Consider the following 11,628-nt stretch of genomic DNA (forward strand, 5'->3'; position numbering starts at 1 on the left):
AGGCCACGGCGGCGGCGGGCGAAGTGCCGCGGCCGGGCAGGAGTCGGTGCGGGTTCTGGCCTCCCCTCGTGGCCTGCTCGGGGTGGGAGGTCAGGCCGGCCCGACCGCGCGCCGCAGCCCGCTTGCTCTGGGGCACGCCGGGCCCACGTAGGGGCTGCCGCCCAGAGGCGGCGAGGCGCGCCCGCGGGCCCCGCACGCGGCGGCCGGCCACTGTGTGCCGTAGCACACGCACACGCGCTCGGTGGCTGACAAAGGTGTACTTTGTTTCCTCCGAGGGCGCGAAGGGGTCTGCGAGTCGGTGGTGACCAGGCGCTGGCGGCCGCGTCGGTGGCCGCGCAGTCCGAGCGCCCCCCGGCGGCCGCGGGGTGGAGGCGCGGCGGCGGGTCCACGCGGACGACGGCCGCACCCCCCCGACCCCCTCTGCTCGCGGGACGCCCGGCTGAGACTCTGGGGATCCGGGCGTGGGAAGCCGTTGGTTTTGCACATAACCTGCCTTCCAGCACGCGGGGCCCGCAAATCAACGATCCTCATTACCACCAGACTCATTCAGATTAATAAAAATGCAGACGGAATCGCCGGAGTCAGGAGCGTTAATAAGTAACAGCACCCAGTCAGTGTTGGAAATTCGTTTTCAAATTCCGGGATTATTTATCTTGGAGCTCTTAGTGCCTTTCCACTGTAGCCTCAGAACATCAGACCCCAGATCTGCACTCAGCGTTGCTCTCCTGCTTCCTCTGAAGGCTCCACTCCTGGGAAATGGGCCCTGGGACACCCAGGGTCTGCGACAAGTGTCCTCCGATCTGGGGAAGGGGCGGGCTGACCCCAAGGAACAATGAGGCCTTTGCCTCATGCGCATCTTGCTTGCCGGATATCCGTTCAGAAGCCGGCTCTGGGCCTTCTCTGTCCGAAAGGAGGAAACCTTCCATCCCTAGGGCTGCCAGGAAGTGGCAGGGAGGTGCCGAGAGAAACGGAGAACAATTATTATGCATTGGAGAATACAAAGAAATGAATAGACTTTCCAGGCCTTGGAAACCAGCATGGTCGCCTATTCTAACAGCACAGGATTGTTGTTTTCTGATGGAATGTATCCATCACCACCACTTCTAGTGTCTGGATTTGGATCAGTGGGTCTCCCTGTGCCTCACTTATCTTGTCTGCAAAGTGGAGAGGAACAGTAACAATTTACCTGTCAGAAGGCAGAGAGCTGAGCAGATGATTTCTTAGGCATCTTCCACTCCAGGAATTACTATTCTAAGCATCCTGGGCTTGGTTTGGGCTGCATATCCAACTGCCCAGAGCCCTAACTTACAATGAAAGAGTCTAGAGAGATGGAGAATCCTAGAGCTGGCAGCATCTCAGAGCTCACCAGCTATGGTGGGCCCTTGGCACTTGCTGGCAGCCTAAGGCCTGATGCAGCCCAAAGTTTACTTATTTGACTGACAAAAAAACTAAAATTGAACGCCTTTAGATGGCTTGTGCTCCACAACAGCCTTCTCAAGCTTTCATGTGCACACAGATCACCTAAGGGATCTTGTTAAAATACAGGTTCTGTTTTGCTTGGGCTGAGGAGGATCCTGCGAGTCAGCTATTTCTAACCAACTCCAAGATTCTGTCAATCCTGCTGGTCCGTGGACCACAGTTTGAGTAACTAAATTCTACAATTAACCGTAATCCCCACCATTCTTTATTGTCTTATACTCAGCCCAAGTTACCACTGATTTTACCTATCTGGCCTCTACAGACTATTGAGTTTGCAATCCTGGAAAATTCCTGCCTTTCCTTCCCCCCTCCTCACTTTACAGTTGCAAAACAGACGCTTAGAGAATAAGTGGGTTCAGCATGGTCATTCAGCAAGTGAAAGTCTATCTACTACTCTCTCTGCTACAAGGCAATATGTCCTGCCCACAAAATAAATAGCTTTACTTCAAGTACCTGTACCTCTATGAAGAAATTAGGACATTCCAATGCAAGAATGAAACGATAATGGCTAGCTTTACTGTATACCAGCTGTGGGTCAGGTGCTGTGCTAAGTGCTTTATGATTAATTTCAGTAAACACAACAACCAGATGAGGTAGAGAACACAGCTCCATTTTATAAATAAAGTCACCAGCTTAGGAGAGGTTTTATAACTTGCCTAAGGTCACACAACTGATAAGCAGAAGACCTAAGATTTGAACCTAGCAGTCAGACTCAGAGTCTGTTCACTTAATTTCTGGCTAGCAGGCTGGCTGGCAGAGCTAGGTGGCCATTGTTCTGTTTGGCTGCCAGAGTGAATTTAAATTGTACTGTAAGAGGCAAAGCAGGCAGTTGGCTAAATGATTAAGACTTAAGGATGGGGGAAGGGTCCATTCCAGTCCATAACACTACCATTATTGCTTCATTCCTTTCCATGAACTGCACTAATGACTCACAGTCCTCTTGAAAAACGGGTTTGGTTCAGGAAGAGTTTAGATATCAATAGGTAAACTGGGAATCTTGCTGGCTGAGAGGAAGAAGAGAAATCCAAATGGAGGGTGGGTGAGTTCGAGAGGGATGGGAATATGCCATAGACTAATGCTGACTTCCCAATCCACTCAAGGTCAGCTGAGCTGGAAATGCCAAAGAAACAGGGTATCTTCTTGTTCTTCTGCCAGCACCTGTATTGCGTGGATAAAGCTGCTCTGTCAGAGTTCTTGTAAATAGAAATCAACTATTCTGAAAGCCACAAACCTATCTTTGTCCCCAAATATGGATTGCTTTGCTTGAATAATCAAACTGGCTTTTTCAATAGTGCTGCAGCTGGAGTTTCCATCCCTTTCCTTACCTCACAGCTTTCTAATCATCAGGAAACAGCTGGAGAGACAGTGCTTTCATTCTCCCACTTCTTCTCTCCATCTTCAAAGTTCACCTTTATGTACCAAGCACGGCAGGGAATACAAAGCTGACTTCCCAGAAGAGCTCACACTAGGAAAGCAAGCAAACTGGGAGGAAAAGCACTGAGATAAACTGGAATAAGAGCCACCGTGGACACAGACACAAAGGACTTTGGAAACAGAGAGGAAGTGATTTCAGGCACCTAGGAAGATTCTAGGAGAGGAGAAATGAGAGCTGACCGTGGGATTGGAGGCACAGGGCTTCCTGTTATGCTCCCTCCCCTCCCCTCTGAGAAGTCCCTTTATCCATGGACCCAGTGGTGACCAAATTTGACATTAAAAACTCTGCAATGCTGTAGACCACCTACTCTTCTCCCCTTTACTTAACAGTTTTCTTTAAAGTCAAGTTGCTTAAAAAAATTTTTTTTTATTATCCTAACCCAAAACATTTTTGAAATGTGAGTAGTAGTAGAAATATCACACTTTGGAAAAAACTAACCTCCAAGCAACTCATGGGGCCGTAGCAGCCTTTGGTTTCAAGATAAACTGGCTGATCGTAATAAGTCTGCTGGGAGGCTTCACCCAGATAATTATGATCTATAGACATCTAAACGCCCAGCTTGGTAACAAGACTTTACAGGGTCATCAGTGGGGGTCTCAACTGCAAGTTCAGAAAAAAGATTCCAGCCACACGTGACCTCTGTGCTCCTGACACTATAGCAGTTTAACATGATCTTCTTTAGTGAGAAGGAAAGGCCTCTTTCCTGGTGCTATGTTCTGTTAGGAGGGTCCCCACAGTAGACTTACTTGGGCCCTGAGTTGTTACAAAGTTGTTGCCTCCACTGCATGGAAAGGAAACTGAGCCTGGGAGGATTAGGTCAGTTGATAAGTGGATGGCAAGGCTAGTTTTTTAGGTGAGTGTCTGCCTTCCCTACTCAAAGGCCTGAAATGTGTCTTTTTCATCTTTTGATTCCATTCTCTGTAGAACCTAGTAAGTACCTTATGCACAGTATTTGGCAATGTTTGCTGACTCAGAGCACATACGCCATGACACAGCCCCACCTAGGCCTCTGGGGTGCTAGTTATTCTGTACTAGTTAACTATCAAAATTCCTACATCACTGCCAGATCAGAGATTAAAAGGGAAAAGTAGGGGAGACTGGCCTCCTGGTATCAGAGGTCAACATCTTAGAAAGCCATGACACTCAGTCCCTGGAATGATTCCATCCGTCTGACTGTACCTGCATCCTCAAATCCAGCTGTCTCCTGCAATCAGCCCAGTAGTTAAGCCAATCACACAGTTTTAAGGAAAACTAAGCAGACAAATTTCAACTCACTTTTCAGACTTGAATAGAACACAAGCTATTTACCCCCAAAATGACAGATGGAGAGCTGGGTATTTTTGTTTGGTTCAGTGCCGAGCAATCAGATAGATTTAGATGGCGGAAAAATGCTCAAATTGGTAAGGAAATTACACAACAAAAGCATAAAAATTAATTCAGAATGGGAGGAGGAAAAACAGACTCTTTTCTAGTAATCTACTTAAAAGCCAATGATTTTCTGTTAATATGGATAAGGAAAGAATCCAAGCCATCACTGATGGTCTTTATATGACTAGCATCTATCAGGCAATGACATGACCGAAGCCAGGTTCATTTGTTTGAGCGTAGTAGCCTACAGTGAAAATGTGGATAAAATCTTGACAACAAAGGTAGAATTGCTTCTTAAAGAGAAAAAGGAGGTGAGCTGAGTTAAATGCAATGTTAGGAGCCTTTAAAACCAGATGAATTACAGGTGAGAGGGCTCCAGCAATTTCGACATTAATGCTGCAATAACAAACTTTCTCTTGCTCCAGAGACCCTGAGCCTAATTATCTTTGAGACCTTACTATGAAGCTTTTACTGTCCTAAGATAGGCCACTGTGGGTAGGTGAATATTTAATTGACCCAATAAAAGGAGGGCATACTTGCTCCTTCCTTGAAGTCTTAGCTAGTCAGTTGTATGCTAAATGGAATCTAACAAACACTCGGAGTTTAAAAAATGTAATGCTTTGCGCAGATCTCTTTTTTTAAATATATACTTAAAAAAAACTTTATTTTGGCTGCATTGAGTCTTCGTTGCAGGCTCTTTATTGCAGCAAGTGGGCTTCTCTAGTTGCAGTGCGAGGGCTTAGTTGCGGTAGGTGGGATCTTAGTTCCCTAACTAGGGATCGAACCCAGGCCCCCTGCATTGGGAGTATGGCGTCTTAACCACTGGACCACCAGGGAGGTCCCCAGATCACTTTTTTGACAATTACATAAAATAGAATATAGTATCTAATTTGGAGCAGCTTAATCCCCTCCTGTAGGAGCAAAGGCGTGGGTTCCCTGCCATAGACATGAGCTTGTGCGGGAACCTGACAGGTTGGAGCACTCATTCCGCTTAGCTGTCATCGTCTCCTCCATAGAGAGAGGATGCCATCTAGCATGAACTCTGGAGAGCTGCAGCCAGCCCCCACACGGAAAAAGTAAGCCTCAGGTTCCACATTTATGGGCTAAAATGAGGCCATGAGTGTGCTAGGCCACTCAATGCAACGCAAACAATCCCCACGTGCTGCAAAGGGAATTCTGCTCATGAAGTGGTTATTGGGTCATAGAACGTTTCTATTACTTGTATCTCAAGCTCCACAACCCTCATGTGCTCCAGGATCCAACTGGGATTCCAAAGAATTCCCTCCTGTCCAGGCTGAATCTGGCCTCTCTGTGTTTTGGTGGGATGGGGCAGGGGGAACGGTTCGCTTGTTTTTCTTGTTTTTGGGGGGTTTTTTTTGCGGTACGCGGGCCTCTCACCATTGAGGCCTCTCCCGTTGTGGAGCACAGGCTCCGGACACACAGGCCCAGCGGCCATGGCTCACGGACCCAGCCGCCTTGCGGCCTGTGGGATCCTCCCAGACCGGGGCACAAACCCGTGTCCCCTGCATCGGCAGGCGGACTCTTAACCACTGCGCCACCAGGGAAGCCCGTTCGCTTGCTTTTATTAAGGACTCAGGATATTCATTCCATTAAATGGCTGGACTGTAACTCCTTTAACTAGTTGTTCACTGATGAACATTTTTTATTATTACCAATCTTTTGCCATAACAAGGAGATGATTTTATTTTAAGTTGATGAGTATCTTTTTTCCTTTTGTCATCTACCTTTTAAATTTACATACAGTAAAATAAAATTCACTCTTTTTGGTGTTTAGTTCTATGAATTTAGACAAATGCATATACTTGTGTAACACCAACACAGCCAAAATATAGAACAGTTCCATCACTCCTGATTTTTTTTTTAAAGGAGTAAAGTACTGGTACGTACATAATTACATAGATTAACTTTATTTTTTTATTATTTATTTTATTTATTTATTTTTGGCTGTGTTGGGTCTCCGTTGCGTGGGCTTTCTCTAGTTGTGGCGAGTGGAGGCTACTCTTCATTGCAGTGCGCGGGCTTCTCACTACGGTAGCTGCTCTCATTGTGGAGCACGGGCTCTAGGCGCGCGGGCTTCAGTAGTTGCAGCACGCGGGCTTCTCACTGCGGTAGCTGCTCTCATTGTGGAGCACGGGCTCTAGGCGCGCGGGCTTCAGTAGTTGCAGCACGCGGGCTTCTCACTGCGGTAGCTGCTCTCATTGTGGAGCACGGGCTCTAGGCGCGCGGGCTTCAGTAGTTGCAGCACGCGGGCTCAGTAGTTGCGGCTCATGGACTCTAGAGCACAGGCTCAGCAGTTGTGGCGCATGGGCTCAGTTGCTCCACAGCATGTGGGATCTTCACGGACCAGGGATCAAACCCGTGACCCCTGCACTGGCAGGTGGATTCTCAACCACTGCGCCACCAGGGAAGCTCCACTCCTGATTTTTTTAATGTTCTTTTTTTCTTTCCTAAAAAAAAAACCCAAAAAACTGAGTTCCTGAAAAAGTTAAACAGAATTAACACATGATCCAGCAATTCCACTCATAGGTATATACGCCAAGAACTGAAAACTTGTACACAAACGTTCATAGCAGCACTATCACAACAGTCAAAAGGTGGAAACAGGGGACTTCCCTGGCAGTCCAGTGGTTAAGACTTTGTGCTTTCACTGCAGGGGGCACGGGTTCGACCCCTGTCGGGGAACTAAGATCTTGCATGCCTCACGGTCGAAAAAAAAGGTGGAAACAATTCAGATGTCCATCAACAGATTAATGGATAAGCAATAATATTCCACACAATGGAATATTATTCAGCCACAAAAAGGAATGAAACATTGATACATGTTACAAAGTAGATGAACCTTGAAAACATTTTGCTAAGTGAAAGGAGTCAGACACAAAAGGACAAATGTTTTGTGTTTCCATTTATATGAAATATCCATAATTCATAGACATAGGAACACAGATTGGTTATCAAGGGCTGGGGTAGGGTGAATGGGGGAGGAACTGCTTAATGGGTCTGGGGGTTTATTTTGGGGTGATGAAAATGTTTTGGAACTAAAGGCAGTAGTTCCCCAACATTGTGAATGTCCTAAATGTCACTGACCCATTCCCTTTAAAATGGTTAATTTTATGTTGAGTTAATTTTATCTCAATAAAAATATAATTTTTAAATTCAAGTAACAGTTGAGGAATACTTGGATTAGACCTAGTGATTAGTAATATTAATATGCTAAACAACAAATTACAGTTTACAAAGTGCTTTCACCTACCTAACAAGTAGGTAGGTATTATAATTCCAATTTTATAAACAAGGAAATTAAAGAGATATAAAAGCCTGGAGAAATAAAGGATACATAACCAGAAAGTTGTAGGATTGGGACTCCAAGACCAGTCCCTGGTTCTACGTGCAGCATTGTTTCCATTCTACTGCATGATCTTCTAGAATGACAGGAAAGTTGCAGCATTTTTACCATGTGCACTGATCTTGCAGGAAAGAGAGAATATTGGCAGGAGACCTAGAGTCCAGAGAATAGTTGAATGGACAGAGGGAGCGGCAGAAGAGAGGAGGAAGAAATTAACAAATAGAGGACCAGAACTTTGGCGTGCTGAACGAAATTACAAGGGGTGGTGGGCAACAGGCAGGCTGTCTCACGTCGGGGTGGAGTGTGACTCCTCTGAAGGAAAGAGGCTTTGAGCCGTGATAAGCACTCACGGTTAGGAAATTGCAGATTAGGAGCCTCACTACCCTGCTGGCCTGGAGGGGCTGCTCCACTGCTCCCCTCCACTGCCCCTCTCATCCTCCCTCCTCTCTGAGACGTCAGTTTCCCATTTGGGAAGGACCAGAGACGAGACAAAAACAAAAGCATCTTTATTTCCAGCACAACCTCTTGTCCCACCTCTACTCAACCTCTCCCCCTCCAGCCCCCAGCATCCCAAACCCTTGTGGAAATTAAAAGCAGCTTCTCCTTGCACAAGACTTGGAGCCCCTCCCCTAAGTAGCCGTAACAGAGCAGGGAATTGGAGCCCATAATAATGCTTTGAAACCGGTGAGGTTGTGTGTAAATGTTCCATGCTTCATGACGAGGCACCAATATTTCTGAAATGATGATGACTAAAGGCAGTCACAGACTATTTAGGCGAACAGCGTTTTGTTGTGGTTGTGGCAGAGGTGGAGGGAAAATTCATCTGAAAGGGAAGAAGGCTCTTTTAATTTGGGAAAACACTTTCAGCGGCTTTTAGTTATTTTGAAAATCAAGCCACTTCCCACTCTGGAATGGGAATACAGAGGAGTTGAACTGTGCTGCATATTCTCTAAAAAGATGTCTTCATCAGGTGAGGCTGATCACGGGATTCTCTCTGGGAGAAGCCAAGGTGAGGGTGGGGGAGGGCTGGGATGGATAAAAGAGGCAAGATCAAGGGTGCTCCATATGATACTCTCCCAAGTGAGCAGATCCCTGAAACATGGGGGAAGAAGGGGTATATTGCAAAGGAGAAAATCGTCCCTCAGGGCTGCCTATGGAGCTGGGAAGGTGACAGAGTGTATGAACAGGGTAGCTCACACCCTGCTTTATGTTGGCCTTGTCTGCATTGTAATTCCCGTCTGTTATCCCCAAGCCTTCAGTTTAAAATGATCGCTCATCTCTGCTGGCATCCAGGAATTGAGAAAAAGGCATGTGACCACCCTGGGACCCAGAAGTATGTACAGGAAGACCGGCAGCAGCCCAGAGAAGCTTCTGGAGCAAGGGCAAGAGGGGAGCTGAGGAACGCAGAGCGGTTGTTGCAGTGCTGGTACATGAGGTGAAGAGCACGCCTGGGGTCAAAATGGACAAGCTGTAAAGATTCTTTGGGACTCCCAAGAGGTCCTGGGAATAGGGACTGGTAAAAAGCTGGACTGCTTTCTAATCTAGGCTAGTAGGGACTCTGGTTGTTGGACTCTGAGATACTAATGTTAATGACATTTTTAGTAACCCAACATGTCAGAGCAGAATCTAACGATCATATAAGGTGTCAAAATTATCATTTGTTACTTCCTTCCTTGACATTTATTGATCCACTGTTAAGTAGGAAGCATAGTTAGGAAACATGGGATGAACAAGACCACAAAGATGAGTAAAGCACACAAGTCCTACCTTTAAACAGTTTCTAGGTGCTGTGCACCAACCAGTCATATGCAAGAAACTGGAGTAGAAGATAGATCAACGTGAGAAGTACAGACTGCTGCAGGAAGGATGCTTTAAACTGTTTGGATTCAGTGTTGGCAAAACGTCCTAGAAACTGCCACTTTCACTCATTGTGGAGGGAGCGTAAACTGGCACAGCCCCTCTAGAAGGCAACTTGGCAACAAGTAACAAAAATTATAAACACACACACGACCCTTAAAGCAGTTCCACTTCCAGAAATATACCCTAAAGAAATAAGTAAGAATGTGTGCAAAGATTTGGCTACAATGATATTTAAAGATCATAATATTAGTTATAATATGAAGAAAATTTTGAAACAACACAAATCTCCAACAATATCAGTTTGGTTCAGTAAATTATGGATCAACACTTCAGTGGTCTTCCTGTCAAAAATGTTTAACCTGACTTGAATGATGAGGAAATATCAAACAAGTGAACTGAGGGACATTCTACAAAAGAGCTAGCCAGTGTCTCTTAAAACGGTGAAGGTCAAGGAAGATCAAGAAAGACTGAGGAACTATTCCAGCCTAAAGGAGGCTAAAAAAACAAGATAACTAAATGTGATGTGATGAGTGATTCTGGACTGCATCATGGAGGGGTGAGGGGGGCTAGCTCTTGATGTAAAGGACACTGTTGGGACAGTTGATGACATTTGAATATGGACAGTGGATTCAATAATAGTGGGTCAATGTTAACCCCCCTGATTTTTTTTTTTTTTTTTACTTTTGGCTGCTCTGGGTCTTTGTTGCTGCACGCGGCCTTCTCTAGTTGCGGTGAGCGGGGTTACTCCTCATTGTGGTGCGCAGGCTTCTCATTGCAGTGGCCTCTTCCGTTGCAGAGCACAGGCTCTAGGCACGTGGGCTTCAGTAGTTGTGGCACATGGGCTCAGTAGTTGTGGCTCGCGGGCTCTAGAGCGCAGGCTCAGTAGTCGTGGCGCATGGGCCTAGATGCTCTGGAGCATGTGGGATCTCCCCGGACCAGGGCTCGAACCCGTGTCCCCCGCAACAGCAGGCAGATTCTCAACCACTGCTCTACCAGGGAAGCCCAACACCCCTGATTTTTTTTTCACCCCTGATTTTGATCGTTGTAATATGGTTATTGTATAAGAGAATGTCCTTATTATTAGAAAATATACCCTCAAGTATTGAGGGGCTTTTTAAAATTTATTTATCTTATTTTTTCAAAAATTTTTTTCTATTTATTAATTTTATTTATTTATTTATTTTGGCTGTGTTGGGTCTTCGTTGCTGCACGTGGGCTTTCTCTAGTTGCAGCGAGCAGGGGCTACTCTTTGTTGCGGTGCGTAGGCCTCTGAGTGTGGTGGCTTCTCTTGTTGTGGAGCATGGGCTCTAGGAGCACAAGCTTCAATAGTTGCAGCACGTGGGCTCAGTAGTTGTGGCACATGGGCTTAGTTGCTCTGCGGCATGTGGGATCTTCCCGGACCAGGGCTCGAATCCCTGTCCCCTGCATTGGCAGGCCGATTCTTAACCACTGTGCCAGCAGGGAAGCCCTTGAGAGGCTTTTAAAAAGTGAATTAGCCAGTTATTCAAGCTGCAAACCAGGAGAGCCACCAGAAAGGATTAAGAAATGAAACATTAGTCAAGTAACAGTTCAAGGTAACAGTAGAAGGTTTGTGATAAAACACAGAGGATTGATCGCCAAGAGAATTATGTTGATGATAACTGTCAAAGGCATTCAGGGAAAGGAGATGTCGCTGGGATGGGGGGATGTGTAATCAGAAGTGGCTGCATATGGTAAGTTTTTAGCTAGATCTTCAACCAGATTCATCTAAATTTGCCAGGAGCCTGTCATGTTCCAGGCATGGTGCTAGGGTCTGGGCATGTAACAGTGAGCAAGAGGGGCATGGTCCTTGCCCTATTGGGGCTTTTATCTTGGGAGGGAACGCAACAAATACCCAGTAAACAGACAAAGTAATTGTAATTTCCAATCAAAGGAAACAAACAAGGGCCAAGCAGGTAATAACAGACAAGGTCATTAGGGAAGTCCTCTTGGTGAGGACCACAGCTAAGCCATGACCTAAGTAAGGAGGAGGAGGTAGCCAGACCTGAGCAGAGAGCAGTCCAGTCAAAGAGCACAACAGGTGCCAAGGTGCGGGCTGGGTGTTGGGGAAGGAGCAGTAAACCAGCATGGCTGGAGCAGGGAT

Source organism: Lipotes vexillifer, unplaced genomic scaffold (assembly GCF_000442215.2).
Source record: "Lipotes vexillifer unplaced genomic scaffold, Lipotes_vexillifer_v1.1 scaffold240, whole genome shotgun sequence".
Lineage (NCBI taxonomy): Eukaryota > Metazoa > Chordata > Mammalia > Artiodactyla > Lipotidae > Lipotes > Lipotes vexillifer.